Raw genomic sequence first — 21,157 nt, 5'->3', positions numbered from 1 at the left:
AAAAAAAAAAAAGAGTCTAGGGCATTTTTTTGTTTGTCTCTTTTTTTGGTTTATTCATTTGTTCTACTTCTTAAATTCCACATATGAGTAGAAATCATATGGTATTTGCCTTTCTCTGACTGACTTACGTCACCTAGCATTATATCCTCTAAGTCCCTCCATGTTGTTACAAGTGGCAAGATTTCAAAAGCTTTTGCATGGCAAAGGAAACCATCAACAGAACAAAAAGGCAACCTATTGAATGGGAGAAGATATTTGCAAATGATACATCCAAAAAGGGGCTAATATCCAAAATACATAAAGAATTTACACAACTCAACACCAAAAACAATTCAATTTAAAAATGGGCAGAGGACCTGAAAAGACATTTTTCCAAAGAAGACATACAAATGGCAAACAGACACACGAAAAGATGTTCAGCATCGTTCATCATCAGGGAAATGCAATTTAAGACTACAGTGAGTTATTGCTTTACACCTGTCAGAATGGTTAAAATTAAAAAGACAAGAAATAACAAGTATTGGTGAGGCTGAGGAGAAAAAGGAACCATCATGCAATGTTGGTGGTTGTTGGTCCAGTCACTATGGAGCCAGTCTGGAGGTTCCTCAAAAAATTAAAAATAGAATTACCATATGATCCAGTAATTCCACTATTGGGTATTTACCCGAAGAAAACAAAAACACTCTTTCTAGTTTCGTTTAATAATAATTTTTAAAGCCAGTAAGCAGACACAATTGAAAAGTAGACAAGTTTAAAAAAAAAAAAAAGATAAGAAAGAGCAAAAACACATCCTTCACTACACAATAAACACAGAGCTCTATTAGTGTTTCCCTACCAACACTCCATCGGAGGCCTAGCTTTCTGTGTGCTCAAGAGTACTCTCCACCATAGTCCAGGGAGACCAGACAGCATTTAGGTGTGATGATGTCAAATCGAACATGAACTGGCACTACTCAGTTCAACGTCCTCAGTTTGTGCCCTGACTAAAGTGGGTTTAATCCTCCACGCATGCTGGATCCCATAGCCAAAGTAGATAGCCAACCCAGTCAGCATCCAGACACCAAATCGGGCCCAGGTACCAGCTGCCATCTGCATCATAAGGTAAACATTCACAAAGATGCTCAGGAGTGGGAGGAGAGGCAGAGCAGGGACCTTAAAGTAAAGGGGAGTGGAGCTCTGTGGCTGTCTACAGATGACCCCAGTGATCCCAGTGACGAGCACCAGGAGCAGCACAACCGCTATAACCAACACTGGGTCTCCAGAGAGCAGCAGACCTGGCCACTGAGCCAGCACCAGGCAGAGAAGAGTCAGCAGCAGAGCAAGCAGGGAGGCGCAAACAGAGACAACCCGGCCAGAGAGTGCAGTGGGGGTGGGGCTGCCTGGACAAGAGAGTCCCCACAGGGTCAGCTTCTCCACCACAGGTCCACTCTCCTGGTGCGCCCCTGTTGCACTGTCTTCATCCTTCATTTCAGGCTGATACCTGACGATGAGAACACAAATAGCCACCAGGGAGTAAGTAAGCAGGGTCCCAATCGACATGAGGTCCACAAGATCAGTGAGTCCAAAGAGGAATGTCACGAAAGCTGCAATAATGCCCGAGGCCACAGTGGCCACGATGGGGATGCCTGTTCTGGTGTACGTCCTGGCAAGGACACCGACCAAGAGGCCGTCATCTGCCATCACATAGATCATCCCACGAATGAGGAACATAGAGTCCAAGATGCCGGTAGAAAGAACACAGAGGGCTCCAATAGCCACAACATAGCGGGCAGGGGCCCAGCCAATATGGAGAAATGCCTCAGCCAAGGGGCTCCCAGGCTGAAGCTGGTAGTAAGGCACCATGAGCGTAAGTGCCGCGGGGACACCAAAGTACACCAAAAAGCAGATGAGCACTGAAATCACAATGCCCATGGGGACGGAACACTTTAGATTCTGGGCTTCTTCGGCAGCGACGATAATGCTGTCAAAACCAGAAAATGCATAGAAACAGGCAGCTGTTCCACGGAGAATTCCCTTGAAGCCAAAAGGCACAAATCCTCCAGAGCCCAGAGGGCCCAAGCTAGAAGTGTCATTGAGTCTAAACATGGTCATTATGTAGTCCTCTTCTGTGAGCTTCCAGCTGTGCAGCTTCCCCTTAGTGAAGCCAGAGATGATGACAAAACCAAGAACCAAAAGGTTCACCACTGTGAACACTGTAGTAAGTGGGACAAACTCACTGGCCCTCAGAGCCAGCAATCCAGTGAGCAACACCACCAGGCCCACAGCAAAGAAGTCTGGATATTCTGTAAGGACACAGGGAACATAGAGTGAGATGTTCTCATGCAAGGTCCGAGAGATCTGGTTCCCAATCAGGTTGTCAAAAGCTAAGCTCCAGGCTCAGGCCATACTGGCCGTACCAGTAACATAGGAGAGGATGAGGTTCCAGCCAGTGATGAAAGCCCAGAGTTCACCTACAGTGACATAGTTGTAGAGATACGCAGAAGCAGACTGGGGGACCCGGGCACTAAACTCTGCATAGCATAGAGCAGCCAACACAGAAGACAGGGCGGCTACCAAAAAGCAGATCACAATGGACGGTCCTGCTTTATCACTGGCCACCTCGCCAGCCAGGACATACACACCTGCACCCACTGTGATGCCCACACCCAGGACCACTATATCCAGAGTGCTCAGGCTTCCGTCAGAGGAAATGAAATCTTAGCCACGGATTGCTCCAGTGTATGTCTACGTACTAACTTTCTACCAAATCTGCAAAGTGCCTGGCACAGCATTCTAGCTGGAATCGAAGAGGATTCTAGGATCGGAGCACTGTAGCAAGCCCAGGGAGCACAAGAGTCTCCGACTGGGTTCGGTGAGGCTGAGTTAAGCCGAGTTGGGTTGGGTCTGCCGAGTTCGGGTGCTCAGGCTTCAAAGCTGCTGCTTCGTATTTCGTCTTATGTGTGCTCTCCCTCCATGATGCCTAAGATACAGTAAACAATAAATATTTACTGAACCCATATTCAACCAACCAACCAAAGCTCAGGAGTCATATGTCACCTGTTGCAGCCCAAATATCACAGAAACGGACACCAAAGGACATTACAGAAAAAATCAGCTCTGCTTTCCCCCCAGAAAAAGTGCCAAATACCTCCCAACATTCTGCTTTTTTACGCACCACATGACATAATCCCATTTGGGTTCGTCTAACTCATGTAGCTTCATGTACTAATTAAGCTGTAAGACACAACAGGGCATGAATTTATTGTGCAATAATTCACACGCGGGATGTTTGCGCAGTGCTTGGGCGTGAGTTATGACACATTAATTCACGGCCTAGAGGGCCTCGTTGCAATTACAGACCCATTTTTTAAATATCATCTGAGTTTAAAATACAAATATTGGTCCCCCAATCTTAAAACCCTTAGCCCTCAAATCAGCTAGCCAAGGTCAGATGGCACCTCGGCCCCCTTCCTCCTCGTTCTGCATCATCCATTTAGCTGTACTGATGGCCAAGGAAGTATAGTCCAACCCTTCGCCTTACCCACCTAGCCCCACAGGGGCGCTGTGAGAAGAGAAGAGGGAGAAAGGGGCAGGGCCTTCATAACTACCTGCCATAATGGGAGGAACAGGCTGTTGGGTAAGGAAGCACGGGAGAAATGGATGCAGCGGGCAACCCAGGGTCCATGACTAAGAAGAGAGAAGAGCCAGAAAGGCCGTTTCATGAATTCTGACATTCAATAAACTTCACCCACAGCAACCAGGCAAAATTCACTACAATTTTTATGTCCACAGTTATGAGAGTGTGATGGGTAGGGAGAAAAGAAATAAGTCACCCAGCTCAGTCGCTCACAACCAGAACAATTCCTTCTGTCTCCTCCCTCTCTGGGTTCCGGGAGAAAAGGTGAGCTCACTTCTGCAGACGACTCTCCTCACTGGCCACACCATGCTCTATAAACACCCTGCACCATGTGTGACGTCAGCCGCCAGCCACCTGGAGAATCTGCCCTGCTCTGTGAGCTTGTATTAAAACACTCACTTATAACTCCCTATTAATTTTTCACGAGGAGTTATTTTTAACTCGCTCAAACCATTGTCTGAATATGCCAAATATATTTTCTTAATGAACGAACCCGGCGTGTGGTTCCTCCTTCCCCTACTCCCCTGCTGCTATTCAAATGGTCCTCTCCTCATGGGGAGCAAGGCTTTGGATGAGCAATTCACAGCAATGCCCCGGAAATGAGTAGTGGAGAACAGAGAGAACAAAGTCATGCAACCCCCACTCTCCTCCGTACTCGGGCTTTGGTTTTGAGAGAATTTTAGGAAATCTTGTCATGGGTTTTTAAAGACAGAAAAATCAAGTCAAAATTGAAAAGTCTTCTCTACAGATTATCAAAAGGAACCCTTGGGTTATTGGGTCAGACCTTCCATCTACAAATCCATCAAGACTCCTTATTTGCTACCCACCAGTTCCAGTGTTCTGATTTACTAACGAGCACACGAGATAGATAAGGAGGGTCCATTCTTAATTCATGGAACCTTTCTACACTATAAATATGATTGAAGTGTCCCCCACTCATTCCAGGCTTCAAACCCGTCAGTGGTTCCCCACTGCCCTTCCTTTATAATGCTTCCTTCCTTCATAATCTTACCTGTACTTATTCCTCTAGCCTCATCCCCTACCCAGTTCCTGCTCCAGCTACAAAATTCTACACTCACTCTGTTTCCTTGCCTCTAATGCCCTCTCGGCCCCCTTCGCTTAGCTAAGCCCTCCTTATCTTTCAATTCCCGCCTCAGAAGTTGCCTCCCCAGGAAGGCCCCCCTGATCCTTATGCTGCCCTTCCCATGTGCTCTCATAGCAGCTGGGCTTCCCGCATGTGCCATTGATCCTAATGGATCAAAATTTCAGGGGCTCCTGGGTGGCTCAGTCGGTTAAGTGTCCGACTCCTGATTTCGGCTCAGCCTTGATCTCATCGGGGATCTGCTTGAGATTCTCTCCCTTTCCCTCTCCCCCTCCCCCTGCTTGCTTGCTCTCTCTCTCTCTCTCTCAAATAAATAAATAAAATCTTAAAAAAAAAATTCCAATTCAGCTGCCTGTCTCCTCCTCCTGAGAGTTAGGTGCTCAATAAATATTCGTTGAACAAATGTACAAACTGAGAAGAGTAACCTGAAATAATCCAGAATTCCTATCTACTTGACTTTGAGATACATACCTTGTAATCAAGCAACCTTTATAAACCTGACTCAGGTAAATATATAAATGGTATTACCTTCCTTGTAGAAGGCAATCAAAATGAAAAGCGTGGAGGGAAAACCAACTGTGATAAAACCTTGACCGCAGATCATACGTGGCAGGTATAAGCCACACACGTGATAAAGAATTGTTGGCCTTTGAGGACACTTGTTTTAAAAATATCGGGCTGCCAGGGCACCTGGATGGCTCAGTCGGTTAAGCGGCTGCCTTTGGCTCAGGTCATTATCCCAGGGTCCTGGGATCGAGCCCCGCATCGGGCTCCCTGCTCAGTGGGGAGCCTGCTTCTCCCTCTCCCACTCCCCCTGCTTGTGTTCCCTCTCTCGCTGTGTGTGTCTCTCTCTGTCAATTAAATAAAATCTTTAAAAAAAATATATATATCGGGCTGCCTTGGGTTATAGGCAACCAACCACCCACACCCAGTTAGAGAACCCCTACTTTTTCGAAGGCATCAGGTCCAGAACCTATAATCTAGTCAGGATGCCCTAAGGCAGAGGCACTCACCTCAGGGGACAGAAGGAGGCCTAATGAAGACACCTGGGGAACATTTTCAAACTTCAGATCCCCTCCCTCTGAAGATTCCTGTCCACCTAGCCCCTCACTTCCCATGACTGCTGTAAGCCACCCCTACTGACAAGAAATTGTCCTACATTCAAAGGGAAGAGTTCTAAAAGCTTCCTTCACAGGAAGGCAACCCAGTTTAGTAGTTAGGAGTAAAGGCTGTGTAGACAGACTGTTCAGGTTCAAATCATAACTCAACCTCTGGACAAATTAGTTCCCCTCTTGGTGCTTTAGTTTCCACAAATAGGAGTAAAAGTAAATACCTCATGGGGTTGTTGAGAGAAGTAAGTGAAATGATGCTTGGGAAGTACTCAGCTCAGTGCCTAGCAAACCATATGCACGTAATATGACCTACCTAATATTTAATGTTAACATCTGATCCAAAGTCCCCAAACTTTGAAAAGCAATTAATCTTTACAAATGTCCAGCCTCAAAATCATGCACTAAAATTCAAACCTATTAGCTAGCCCTCATGAGAAAATGAAAACTGTTTTATTCCATATAATTTGCCTTGAAATTCTAAGGACTCTAATTAGACAATCGCATACATGCTGGTGCTAAACACTCTGGGGTGCTAGACTGACAGTGTTAGACCAAACATTGAAAAATGCAAGGCTTGGGGTGCTGGCTGGCTCAGTGCGTAGAGCCTCCAACTCTTGATCTGGGAGTTGCGAGTTCAAGCCCCACTTTGGGCAGGGAGCCTACTTAAAAAAAAAAAAAAATAGAGGTCAAAGAAGAGAAGAAAATTACAAGGCTCAAATACAGTAATTATAATCCTATCTTTGTCTACAGATGCTTCGTCTTATTTCTAAAAGAGGCAGTGCTGGGTACAAAGCGGTAAGAGCAAAGAACATTATGTCAAAAATTTCGGATTTGAGCCCTGGCTCTTTCACTCACCTATATAAACTCAGGTAATCTGCTCAATCTGTCTAAAACTCAGTTTCCTTGTCCTTAAGGAACCTTACTTTCCTTCCCTTACTGGATCGATAAGAGAATTCAGTGAGAAGACACAAACTATCACATGCTGCTGGTGGGCGTGCCACGGATGCCACCGTCCTGAAGCACAGTCTCAGTGGAAGTAAGAACACACACACCCTCCCACCCCACAATCCCTCTCCTAGGTACCTACCCCAAGGAAACTCTCCTGAGTCCGTGAGGAGACCCATATGAGCACGTTCATCACAAGACTGTTTGCGGTCGCAAGAGGTTAGAAGATATGCCAGCATTCTGTTACTAGATGAATTTATAAGTAAAATGTGCACAATGAAGTAACTCACAGCAGTCAGAAATAATAAAGTAGATTTACAGATAGCAACATGGTTAGATCTCAGAAACAATGTTACGTAGGAAAAGCAAAAGCAGGGTGAGGGGTATGGCACAATGCCATTTATACACATTTTAAGAACAGCCCCCAAATGCTGTATGTTTGTCAAGGATACACATATATCTGCTAAAAATGTCATGTCATTCCTCTGCTTAAAACCTTCCGCTGGTGTCTCTTTTTTAGTCGAGAGTAGAAGCCAAAGTCTGCATTTACAATGGCCTACAAAATCCTACAGTATTTGCACTGACCAAGCTACATCTCAGCCTTCTGTTTCTCCCTCTTCCCATTCATTTTTCTCTAGCCACTGGCCTTCTAACCATTCCGGCCTCCTAACATACCAGGCAAGATCCTACCTGAGGGCCTTTGTCCTTGCCATCCCCTATAAATGGACCACTTCCACCCCAGATAGCCACGCGGTGGCTCCGTTAACTGCATTTACAAACAGCACCTTTGTAGCACGCCTTCCTTAATCACCCCATATAAAACTGCAGTCTGCTCCTGATCACCCACAACAGACCTTAATCCCCTGCTCTGCTTTTTTTTTCCCATAGCAGCTATCGCTATTTAAGGTACTATCTGTTTTACTTATTTATTTGTTCATGATTTGTCTCACTCCAACAGAATGTAAGCTCCACAAAAGCAGAACTTTTTTATTATTTTGCTCCTGGTTGCATTCCCCATAGCTACAACTGCGCCTGACACAGTCGGCACTGTGTATTGGTTGAATGGATGAGTGTATCTAAATACACATATAGGGGCACCTGGGTGGCTCAGTCGGTTAAGGGTCTGCCTTTGGCTCAGGTCATGATCCCAGGGTCCCGGGATCGAGCCCCGCATCGGGCTCCCTGCTCGGCAGGGAGTCTGCTTCTCCCTCTCCCACTCCCCCTGCTTGTGTTCCTACTCTCACTATCTCTCTATCTGTCAAATAAATAAATAAAATCTTAAAAAAAAGAAAAGGGACCTGACAGGAAGCGATGATGCAAACACGCCACGACGGAGGGAGGGGACTGACCCCACTCCAAGCACTGCAGGTTCAACACAGGAATTACAGGAGATAATGCTGTGAAAGGATCTGCTACAGAGCCTGATAAACGGCAGACACTCAATAGATTTAAACTGAAGGGGATCCAGAATCCTACAATCATCAGGATGTGGAGTATACAAAGAAGAAATACCTGCTAGAAAGAGGGTGGAGAACAAGGGAACATGGGGCCCCCCCCACTAGTTCCTTCTGAACCCATGTCCCTTTTCCCAACTCCTCTTTCTCCTTCAGCCCCTTCAACTGTCTCTGGAGGCTCCTGTGGTTGGCGCTAATGATGCTTTCACCACAGTTCTCTCTCTGGGGAACCATCCTCAGCCACCCACCTCGCAACAAAGAGTACAACAGTGGTTCTTCACATTTGTTGAATCACAGACTCCTCTGAGGTTGCTCACCTCAAAAAAAAAAAAAAAATATGCCATACACTCTTCCCAAGTCCGTCCATGGACCCTGAGCAAGATCTCAGAGGAGGACCAACTGAATGGCAGGGTCACAGATGCTTTTGATAATTTGTTTCCCTCAAATCTGTTACGCAGGGTGGTCCTTGGGCTCTTCCCACTTTTACTGAAGATGAGTGAAAATGGGCCTACAGACAAAGTGGGAAGATATCAGAGAAGCAACCCAAAGAACAAAACACATGGGAATTAAATAATCATATTTTATGACTCCAACAGAAGCAGGCAGAACAAACAAATGAACAACCAAACTTATAGAGGAAAAAGCAAACCCATGATTGGGAATCCTGAGAAAGTCTACCTGCAATCCAGCTTATAACCATACAGAGAAACATCACCCTCAAACGCCATGTTCAGAAATGCCCTTTTTCCATGCAATAATCTGCAATTATTCCAATGGCTTATATCAGTTCAGACTCTCTGACCGAGCTGTCAGAGCCCCGTCCTAATTCTCCCCCTTCCCTCTGGCCCATCACCTCCTTCCTAACTCAGCTCCTCACATCCTGACTTACCCTTCCTGGGATGAGCCTTTGGCCTGAGTAAATTCCCTGCCCTGCCAGGGATGCCCTCCTCACTTGCTTTCTGTCCAGTCTTGACCCTCTAGCTCTTCTCAACCCTATTCTACAGTTTTGCCCCCACATCTAGGAAGCTTTTCCTAAGCCATCCTGACTGATCCCCCATCTCCAACCTTCCTCCCCTCCCCGCCCATCCTGGTGCTCAGCTGAAACTAATTTCCCCTTTCTGTCTGATGGTGTCCTGGGTGTGTCACTTACATTCCTTTACAGTCTAAAAGCTTCCAGAGGGCAGGGTCAGGATCCATATACCTCCTCCTTCTGAATTCCACACTCCCACCCCCAACCTTCACTCCCCAGGACAAGGATCTGCTCATAATTGTACGAAGCAACCAAAAGGGGCATTTAGGACAGAGGATATGAATATATAGATGCATTGATTGACTCCTATATCTTGAGATTCCTAGAAGTAGGATTTTTTTAATTTTTTCATTTTTTTGAAAGAGAGAAAGGGCCAAAGAGAGGTGGAAACAGGAGACTGGAACATGCACAATCATCTATTTCAAGAGCATTTCCTGAGGACATTTCCTAATGAGGGCCCTGGGCCTGTGAATCTCAGTTTAATTAGGAAACAGTCTCTCCCAAAGGAGGTGCTTGGCGCAGGGGAGGTACTTAAAGAAGCGCAGAGAGAGGCCAGGGAACATGAAGCCAGCTTGTATGAATTCCATAATGCCCCCAGCTCCCCCGCGCTTCCCTCCCTCCTCCTCCCTGTGTTTCTCTCAGTCTCTGAGCTCATTCCAAACTCCAAAACAAAAGTTCCATCCCAAGTCGCCAAGAAGAACTCCTGTCAAATCCAACAATCCACCCACTAAATTGCAGGCTGTCTTGCTTTCCCAGCCAGCCCCACCCACTCTCCTCCATCCTAGAGGTCACTGTGTTCACTCCTCTGTCTCTGAGAAGGGTACTGCCCTCACTCTGGACCTTTCCTTTTCACAACATTTTTCTAAGGCAGTACGGTTCCATTGGTTCCCGTGGTTGGGTGTTAACCCTCCTGCCAGTCAGGAAGTTGCCCTTGTGGCTCCTCCTAAATGGCTTCAAAGATAGTTTGGATACCAGTTGCTTTGCTAGAAGTTTGGTAAAGACTTGAGAGGAAGGCTAATGAGGCTATTCAATAATTATTTTCAGGTGCTCAAAGTTTCAGAGATGGGGACTTTTTTTTTAAAGATTTTATTTATTTAATTGACAGAGAGAGGGAACACAAGTAGGGGGAGTGGGAGAGGGAGAAGCAGGCTTCCCACCAAGCAGGGAGCCTGACGCGGGGCTTGATCCCAAGACTCTGGGATCACGACCTGAGCCAAAAGCAGTCGCTTATCCAACTGAGCCACCCAGGCACCCCGAGACGTGGACTTTAAATGCAACATCTCCAGAGATTATATCAATCTCTTTCTATCCAAGCACAGCTCCTTCCCTGATCCCAAATTATATATATTCTCTCATCCACCTTAAAATTTCCAGAGAATGAAAACTCCAGAGCCAATCAAACCAGCGGCTCCCAAAAAAGCAAGTATAAAGTTTTCTGGATAGCTGAGCTTTCCAAGAGTTTCCAAAGTCCTCATTCAAGCAGCCCCGCAACTCTGGAAGGGGGCAGTCAGGAAAACAAGAGTAGAGGCTTTGAGTTCAGGCCAAGAGCTTGAAATAATAGCAAGTGTGATGTACGTAGTACACCCATACTTCCAACGTGGGAACAGTTCAGAATACAGGCAAAAAATTAAACAGAGCAAAAGCCACCATGAACTCTGGGGCCAAGTCTCATACCCAAGGGTAGAAGGAATTTGTTAACAAAGCCAAAGGAAAAATGGAGTCTTCCCATTTTCTCTTTCTCTTTGTGCCTTGTCTAGAAATGTGTGTGTGTGTGTCTAATCGTGGTCATTCATTTATTCATTCAACAAATATACTGGTTCCCAATTATTCAGCACTGCTATAAGGCAAAGAAAAATACAAAAATCCCTCCACTCAAGTTGCTTACATTCCTGCAGGAGGAAGCAGACCGTAAACAAGTAATAAGAATATAGATTGTGTTGGATTTGTGATCAGTGCTACAGAGAAAGGTAAAGCAAGAGGGGCACCTGGGTGGTTCAGTCGTTGAGCATCTGCCTTCGGCTCGTCGTGATCCCAGGGTCCTGGGATCGGGCTCCCTGCTTGGCAGGAAGCCTGCTTCTCCCTCTCCCCTCCCCCTGCTTGTGTTCCCTCTCTCACTCTGTCTCTCTCTGTCAAATAAATAAACAAAATCTTTAAAAAAAAAAAAAAAAAGAATGTCCTTCCTTTTTAAGGCAGAATAATATTCCATTGTATGTATATACCACATCTTGTTTATCCATTCATCCACTGATGGGCACGCGGATTGTGCGGGTTGTGAATATGGGCGTACAAATATCTTTTTGAGTCCCTGCTTTCAATTCTGGGGGATATATACCCAGAAGTGTGATTCTTGGATCACATGATAATTATATATTTAATTTTTTGAGAAATCACCATGCTGTTTTCCACAACGGCTGCACCATTTTACACTCCCACCAGCAATGCACAAGTGTCCCGATTTCTCGGCATCCTCACTAACACTTGTTACCTTCTGTTTCTTTGATAGCAGCCAACCCAATGGGTGTGAAGTGGTACTTGGCTATTTTTGAGGCATAACAAGGAGGTCTGTGGGGCCAGGACAGAGTGAGTGAGTGGGAAGCAGTAGGGGATGAGGTCAGAGAGAAAGGAGGAAGCCAGATCCTTCACGTAGGGTCTGAGAATCACTATGAGGACTTTGGCTTTTACTCTGGGTGTGATGGAAACCCTAGAAAAAGTGATAGTTTCCTATGTTGGCTACTGATTTTCATGTTCTTTGGACTAAGCATTGGGTTCTCAAACTAAGGAAAGGCCTCCTCCAGAGTTTGAAAACAAAACATGGAGACAAGTTTTGCAGAGACCTCAATAGATGTCTGGTGCTTCTGACAACACAGGAAGGCTGAACAAGCTGCGTTCTTGTATCTGCTTCCCTCTCTAGATGGCAAAGAAGAGATGCCATACAGCCTCCCATGGGAGAATAATATGATGGATTGCTTTCACTGAAACTGTTCACATTATGGATTATCTCTAGGCAAGATTCGATCACTTAAAAATCAAACAAGTCATTTTAGTATCATTCACTATTTTAGGTTATTCCCACCATTACTGTAGAAAAGCTGGCATGGAGATAAGGGGTGCTTTTTCTGGAATCTGGTGAAATACGTGTCTGCATAGACAGGGGTAGGTAGACTCTCAGAAAGGGGACAGGAACCATGTGAATCAGGCACTTGCAATCCTTGCAGAATTAAATAGATGAATCCAGTCCCAAGCCCCAGATGCCTCAGGAAGGACTGTCAGAAATGTCTGAGATGATCAGAGCTGGAGAGAGAAAGGGCCCCAAAGGGAAGCCTGAAAACACATTTCTGAGAGGCAAAGAGTACCTCTCATAACCTCACTTCCCCCGGGCGACAGGGATGAAAGCTTCTACATCAAAATGAGAAGTCCGAGGAGTTATAGATTTTCTCAACAATAAATAATCTGGAGAGAATGGCCGCCCAACCTCCGTTTATAAATGTTAGAAAATACACACTTGTGTGTGTGGGTTGGGGAGGGAAATGGACGGTAGAGAAGGAGAGAATTATGGGGTTGTCCCCACTGGGAAAGGAGGAGGGACAGAAATCAATTTTCACCATGGCATTCTTAGGATTCAAATGGGGGTTAAGGGAGAGAAGTACAGTGAAACCTAGAAACCTGAATAACTAGAAACAGGCCATGTACTCCTAGGTTCTGTGTGCTGTTTTTCTTTCCATCTGAGGAAAGAAAATTCATCCTCCAGTCTCAAGTAGTATGATCATCACCCATTCCCCAGGGTAAAGGGACTCTACAGCTTGCTTCATGTCATAGTCCCCAACTCATTTCCCTGCTCTGTGGGCTCATCACAGAGGTCTTAGGTTACCTTTAAGCCTTCAAACATGTATAACAAAAGTGGGACTAGGATATAGAAGGCTGCTCTTCCTCCTCTCCTCGAGTAGAAAAATAATAGACCTAGGTAGCAAGGAAAGTTTTAGGTCATTCATTCAGTCGTTCATTCAATAAATATTAAGCATCTTCTAAATGCCAGTCCTTGTGCTTGACCCTACAAACACAATGGGGAGGAAGACCTGTTCCCTGTCTACATGCCATTCATTGTCTTTAAGAATGTTCTTATATAGGGGCGCCTGGGTGGCTCAGTCAGTTAAGCGTCTGCCTTCTGCTCAAGTCATGATCTCAGGGTCCTGGGATCGAGCCCTGCATTGGGCTTTCTGCTCAGCAGGGAGTCTGCTTCTCCCTCTCACTCTCCCTCTGTGCTCGCTCTCTCTCACTTGCTCTCTCTCAAGTAAATAAATAAAATCTTAAAAAAAAAAAGAATGTTCTTATATAATATTCCTGCCCAAAATGTGTAACCTGAATCTAATGATAAAAATGATCAGTCTACAAAACAACTTTCTATAGAAAGTTGACTTTCTATAAAACAACTGACCTATGCCATTCAAGACTGTCAATGTCAGGAATGGCAGGCTGAAGAACTGTTGCAGATGAAAGGAGAATCAAGAGACATGACAATGAGATGTAATGCAGAACCCTGGATTGCACCTGGATCAGGGAGAAACATTCTACTATAAAAAAAATTGGACCATTAGTAAACTTTGAATATGGACCATATTTCATACACACATAAACACATACACACACCCTGGAGAGAGCATGCAAATGTAGCAAAATATTAACAATCAATCCTGGTGAAAGATAAATGGGTGTAAATTATACTGTTCTTGCAACTTTCCATAGGTTTGATATTTTTCAAATGAAAAAGTTAGGAGGAAAACAAGACTGTCCCAGTAGTAAAGGTTATGGATTCTCATTCCCTGGATGACCTTTATAAACCAGCGTGCCATCGCTTTTGGTTGGAACAAAACCCTACCCAGAATGATCTAGCCCCAAATCAGGAACTTCAGATCAGGAGTGGGTGGGAAGATAGAACTCCTTTGTCTTTGATTTACAACCAAAATTGTCAGCAAGCAAAAATGCCTAGAAAGAAACCACAACCTTGGCTCATGTTAGTACAGTTACAAAAACTACATACTGTTATTGTCATTTTGTGGGACTAACACAAATTAATAAATCAAGGCCCTAGGCTTGAACTCTAAGAGGCATTGGGGAACATGTGCAGAGGCTGGAGGCAGAGAAAAATGGTATCTAGCAAATAGGGGGACCAGGTACATGCGCAAGAATTAGGGATACATGGAGGGAGGGGTGGAAGAGAACCAGAATTTGTTGAGCTGTAAGAAATGCACATATGTTATTTCGTTTAACAGCTCAATGAAATAAGTATTATTATTCCACTTTACAGACTGAGAGGTAAGACAACTGTCCTAAGCTCATACAGCCAGTAAGAATAAGACCTGGAATTTGAACTTGGTTCTTTGTTACTTCAAAGACTATATTCTTTCTACTCTAGCAGCTTACCTCCACAAAGAGTCAAGACTCTAGAGCATGGCCATTAAAGGAATGTTTGAGCCAGTTCTTATCTTTGAGCCCAGGTCATCCTCCGCCGATGTCTTCCCTTTCATCCCAAATAGATACTGATGGGCCAGAGCTAGAAGTAGAAGGATCATTAAATCTGACAGCTCCATCTAACCACGTCCTGCTAAAATCTTAACCCACTCTGCAAGGCGGTGACGGGGCGGCGGTGGGGGGGGTTGCCTGGCTGGCTCCTTCAGTAGAGCATCTGACTCTTGATCTCAGAGTCTTGAGTTCAAGCCCTACATTGAATGTAGAGATTACTTAAAAAAAAAAAAAAAGTAAAATCCTAACCCAATCTAGAGCCAAAATATCTCCAGACTATATTTTTAGATGCCAAGGAAGATTCCAAAGCATCCTCATACCTATTCCAATAGTTCCCAGATATGATTTTATAGCTAATTATAATTCCTACCCACAACTTTAACGCATCTCTTTTTGCGTGGCTTTTAGTAGAAATATAAGATAATAGATCTCTAGATGCCAAATATGTCACCCACCTGAGATTTCCTTCATCATCCTATTCTTTCATCATTCTATCCCAAATCTTTTCTAGTGACTACCTCATTCTTGAGAAGAAAAAAAAAAAACCATCCTCAGTGGGTCAGGAAGTGCTAGAGAAGGCAACGAAGCCTTCGTTTCATTGCATAAGGAAAATGGGGATGGGGAGCAGATATTTCTACAAATGGGAGCGCAATAGCAGGAAGATGGTTGCAATTTCCCTGAAAACCTAAAAACCTCCAGCTCTGGCCTTCCCAAACCTCAGCCGTCACCCAAGCCTTCCAGATGTTGCTGGCACACACCGTTAGGAAACATCTGTCACAAAGGACAGACCCAGCTGGGACAAAGGAGAGTAGGAAGGCAGACGGTGCCAATTTAATGAGGATGGTTTAACAAAACATCTTTTTAAGCTTCCTAATTCACTTGGCCATTTGCTCCCCAGACTTGGCTGCCAATCAGGAGCAGACTGGGAATGTTAGCCAGAGAATGGCAATCCCCTCTTTATCCTTAACCCAGAAGAACCCAGTACCAGAAAAATGTCAGCTCTCCAGTCACTCCAAAATATGATTATCCCATTCCAGATCTAAAACTTCATGATGATGCTGGGAAAAAGGACTTGAGCTCTGTCAGATTGATCATTCTGGTTTGAGTGTTGTTGACAACCACAGACCTGACCCAGTAGAATATAAAAAATGAGGATTAGTGTTCCCCATTGTGACCCATGTCTCTGACCAGCTCCGAACTCACAGCATCTAGAGCATTGTTAATATTTATTAATCATGGGGCGCCTGGGTGGCTCAGTTAAGCGTCTGCCTTCGGCTCAGGTCGTGATCTCAGGGTCCTGGGATCGAGCCCCGCAATGGGCTCCCTGCTCCACGGGAGGCCTGCTTCTCCCTCTCCCCCTCCCCCTGCTTGTGTTCCCTCTCTCACTGTGTCTCTCTCTGTCAAATAAATAAATAAAATCTTTAAAAAAAAATATTTATTAATCATCCATGGAAATAAGCACAAAGACCAATGGACATGAGGCATCAATACAGACCTCTCTGTCTATTCTTGGATCTTCTCATTATTTTTTAAGGTTATTAAGAAATATGGACTTGAGATAAGGAATAATGGGTATTCTGAACATGCTATTAGCATAGGAAGATCAAAAGAGAAGATAAAGGATTGCCTTTCTATTTTAGTTTCAAAAAGAAGAAAACCCCAAATATGTCCAAAAACAAGAGCACTGACAAAGCAGCTTCTAAGGACCCTGACTTTATTCAGGGAAATTGCATAAAAATTTTTATTAAATCTAAGGAATTCCAACTGAAATCATTGGTTTCAGATATTTGGGGTTCACCAACCTAGCCCTCAATTCAATTCAGCTGACACGAAGTCACTTAGACACTTAGCACCTTGTCCACACCAGACCTCCATCTAGTAGGTTCCTACAGTTCGCAAATAACTGCATATCCAGGGCCAGCCTCCTGCCACACTTCCTGGTCTACCCCCCTGGTCCATAAAATTGGTAACTCTAAACAATGAGATCCTCTCAGCTCTCACTCAGATTCACCCAGCAGCCATCAGACAGTGCTGCCCTTCCCTGAAGCAGGATAAAGCCCTAAATCACATTCTTCCTGACTACTGCATTGCAGCAGATAACTGAAGTGTGAGTGCCCTCTACCCTCCTTCTGGAAAATGACACTTTCCTCAAGTCTTAAAAGACTCTCTCTCCCTCCTTCCCTCCCTCTCCCCCAACCAGACCTGCAGTTTCCTGCATTCTATTAAATCCAAACTTCTAAGATTGCATTTCCAAGGCTTTCTTTGCACTGTTCTTCTACCTCTTACTCCTACTATTAACCTTTTCTATGGCTCCTGCTTGAACAAGACAAATCTTTCCCCACACATGCACATCTTGTGGGCATTATCAGCCCTCATACAGACTGTCCCTCTCTGCCTAGAACACGCTCTTTCCAAACCCTGTTCAGCATGACCCTCCTTCCGGAAGCTTCTCTGGCCACACCTACAGATAGATATCTGAGCTCTCCAGTTTGCTCTCCTTGCCCCCTGCTCTCTCCTCATGAATATCCAGTGGCATATCTCACTGGCCTAGAACTCTGCACTGGGAGAACACCCAGTTAGGGAAGAGGGCAGGAGTAGTAGCTGATGAGGTGGAGCCAAGGAGCAGAGTTTGTACCTGATGACACTTTCAGCTTGCCTTTCCTTCTCCAGCTGAAACCTGAGGTACAAAGAGTTAACTGGCCACCACCAAGGAAATACCTCAGGCTCTACAGCCCAGTTTGGCAATGTCAATGATCTAAAATCAGAACAGAGACCCAAATCTCTCTCACTACAACAAAGTGAAAGTGCAATGGAAATAACCCAAATTGGCTGAGACCAACTGCATTATCTGTGACATTTATGATTTGCTCCAGTATCATCCCCTTGATGTGCAACAACTGAACAGACAACACAGAGTTTATTACTTCTACTGCTTTACTTAATTTGGAAAATAAGTCACCTAATGCTTTGGCATTAGGCAACTCAAACTGTAATAACTACACGTAAGGCTAGCCTGCAGAAGGCGGGTAGTGGACAACAGTCAAACGACCGAATGGTGTGCACAACAGGATTTCACTTGTTTCAGGAGAGGGAAGTATCCATGAAATGCTCTCATCTTGTAAGCTCCCTGAGAAAAGGATTTGCTGTATTTGCTACCATTTTTCCTGTACTATCTGTAAATCACTACAAAGATGGATTCTGTGGAGTTTGGGTTGGGTCTAAACTGAGAAATTTGATGGTTCCCTCAAGTAGAAACCATAAAAAGTTTCCAAGTGAGAAAGACTGGATTCAATATATTAAAGGTCAGATTTCAACTAAGGGTAAATGAATACAAAGGCAAATTCCAAATTAGAAAATTCAGGCACCACAGTGATTCTTTGTGCAAAAGAATTCAAGCAAAAGCAACATTTTTCTTCCCCCTTAATTAATAACACCACCATCACCCCCAAATCACCAGGCACTCATTTACATACTGTGCAAGACAATGATGGCAAACAGAGAACTTCTGGAAACTTAAAGTTAAGGGCATTTCCTGGATACTTCTCTCTCCTGAAGGAATACTTCCCCACCTGCCAAAATAAGTAAAAGATACATAAACTATGAACCGGAAAGGGTATTCCTAAATCAGAAATGTACAGTCAAGGCAAGGGCATGTCAAGACCCCAGATGGCTTCATAGTTGATGGAAAGTTAGAGTAGTAAAGATCTCATTTGCCAGTGTTGGCAAGACTAGGGAATATCTTTTGTGCACTGTGGGTCAGCCTGAGAAGGCTGCGTGGAAGATGCGGCATTTACCCCATCTCAGCATCTTGTATAACTGTTTCCCAGGAAAACATCAGTTCCAGCTACATCTTCAGCTTGGGCCATGATCCAATAAATAGAGCCTCTTTTTGGCCTTCCTTCCATGCCCCACCACAACTTGAACCAGTAAATCCAGTTTGACCAACTATACAGATCCAGTTAAATATTTGCTACAGATATTAATACAGATCTAGATACTAAAATATAACAATAATTCTCAGTCTTAGTCTGTGCGGAAAAGGAAGAGAGAAATCATTTCAGTGTTACTTCTGCCCTGGGGAAAGATAAGTTCAGACAGTTTCCCTAAAAGGTTGGAAAGAAAGCTGAAGTAGGAACACCTGGATGGCTCAGGTGGTTGGGCCTCTGACTCTTGGTCTCAGCTAGGGTCGTGGTCTCGGGGTCCTGGGATCGGCCCCGACCCTGGGTCAGGCACTACGCTGGGCATGGAGCCTATTTAAGATTCTTTCTCTGCCTCTCCTGCCCCTGCCCCACCATGCTAAAGCTGAAGTAACCAAATTCAGCTCATACTAAAGAAAATAAATATCCAAACTTATCTCCCAGGAGTCTTCTGAGAACAACCTCACCAAATGGATCATTTACCAGGCATTTTCCCACCTATGATCTTACTTTGTACTATATTCTGTTTGAACGTTACTTGGAAGAATCCATTGTCCCCTTTTCTAAAATAAAAACTCCTGGGGCTCCTGGGTGGCTCAGTCAGTTAAGCGTCTCAGTTCGACTCAGGTCATTATCTCAGGGTCCTGGGTTCGAGCCCTGCATCCAGGCTCCTTGATCAGTGGGGAATCTGCTTCTCCCTCTCCCTCTGCCCCTCCCCTCGCCCCTCTCTCTCTCTCAAATAAATAAATGATAAAATCTTTTTTAAAAATTAAAAACTAAAATTAAAACTCCTAAAAAATTAATAAAATGGGGCACCTGCGTGGCTCAGTCGGTTAAGCATCTAACCAGCTCAGGTCATAATCTTGGGGTCCTGGGATCAAGCCCTGCATCTGGCTCCCCACTTAGCGAAGAGTCTGCTAATCCCTCTCCCTCTCCCTCTGCCCCTCCCCCCACGCATGCTCTGTCTCTCTCTCTCAATTGGATAAATAAAATCTTTTTTAAAAATTAATAGGGGCGGCTGGGTGGCTCAGTCAGTTGGGCGTCTGCCTTCAGCTGGGGTCGTGATCCTGGGATCAAGCCCCAAGTCGGGCTCCCTGCTCAGCGGGGAGCCTACTTCTCCCTCTCCCTCTGCTGCGCCCCCTGCTTGTGCTCTCTCTCTCTGTCAAATAAATAAGTAAAATCTTTAAAAATTTTTTTATTAAAATTAAATTAAATAAATAGAAACTCCTTAGGGTAGAACATGCTTCGTGTTCTCTCAATGAGGCTAGAAACCCTAATTCTACAAGTAAATATTACTAGGTGCAACCAAGACTTGAACGTGAAGGCATCACAGCCCCCAAACTGTCGGCTCATTAGACCAAGAGGAAACACAGCCACCTCCTCCAACTCACCTACCTACCCTACCACCCCAGCACTACACCTCTCAAATCCCATCCCAGTCTGGCAGAGTCTGAGTTCCAAGTCAGTGAAAACCCATCCTGCTGCAGACTAACACACACCAGACCAACTCCAACCCCCCAAATGTAGACCAAAATATTTGTGCTTCCTTCCTTCAGTATCTATGGAGAGTCCCTGATACATGCAGACACAACACTAGTTTCATTGCACCATTATTTGGGTAAACAATCCGATAGCCAGAGCTTCTCTAGAGGCCATATAGACTCCATATGATCTAGTATCATTCTGGGATGGTTGTGAACAAGGTGGCTTTTCTTAGTTCCTCTAGGATAACTTTTGAGAATGTTCCTCATTCATGTTTTGACACACTTACAGGTTTGGTTTCAGTCAGAATCCAGTTTTGGAAATCCTTAACATTCAATCACACCAAAACAAGATGATCAACTTGACAAATCAGAAAATCCTGAGCTTCTGCTTCTAGAGATCTTCAGAAACTAGATGGGCTACCAGGAAGAACCAGAATTAGATTTTCCAAACAGGAATCAGAAAGAGAGCTGGGGAGGAGAACCTGAATGGTTCAGTCAGTTGAGCATCTGACTCTTGGTTTCCACTCAGGTCATGATCTCAGAGTTGTGAGATCGAGCCCCACTTCTCCACTCTCAGCAGGGAGTCTATTTGAGATTCTCTCTCTCTCCCGCTCGGTCTGCCCCTCCCCCCACTCGCACGCTCTCTAAATCGATCAATCAATCTGAAACAAAGAAAACGAAAGAGAGCTGGCGAAAGCCAGAAGGGTGTAAAATTAAGGGATTAGAAAGTGATGTCAACAGTGAAAATCTATTTCTTCTCTCGCTCCCCCTATGATTCTCTACTCCCCTTTTCTCAATCCCGAATCCTGTCAGCCCAGAACACATAATAAAAGTCCTCAGGAGAAAACAATAGAAGGAAATCCATCTGCCTGCCCACCTATTTTCCAAACTACAACTGTAAGGTAGGATGGCCTTTGTCTACAATGAGCACTGATCCACACTCATTTTTTCCCAAGAAGCCTTGCTAAACAGCTGTTTTT

The 21,157-nt window shown here is 44.7% G+C and overlaps 1 pseudogene; it reads right to left on the bottom strand.

Moving 5' to 3' along the window:
* Positions 1-927: 927 nt before the first annotated feature.
* On the bottom strand, positions 928-3,029 carry LOC102738940 (cationic amino acid transporter 3 pseudogene; annotated as a pseudogene).
* Positions 3,030-21,157: the final 18,128 nt, after the last annotated feature.

This window comes from Leptonychotes weddellii, chromosome 5, assembly GCF_054177405.1.
Source record: "Leptonychotes weddellii isolate Sample4059 chromosome 5, ASM5417740v2, whole genome shotgun sequence".
Classification (NCBI taxonomy): domain Eukaryota; kingdom Metazoa; phylum Chordata; class Mammalia; order Carnivora; family Phocidae; genus Leptonychotes; species Leptonychotes weddellii.
The sequence above is the reverse complement of the archived record's forward strand: the minus strand, read 5'-3'. Positions and strand labels throughout refer to the sequence as shown.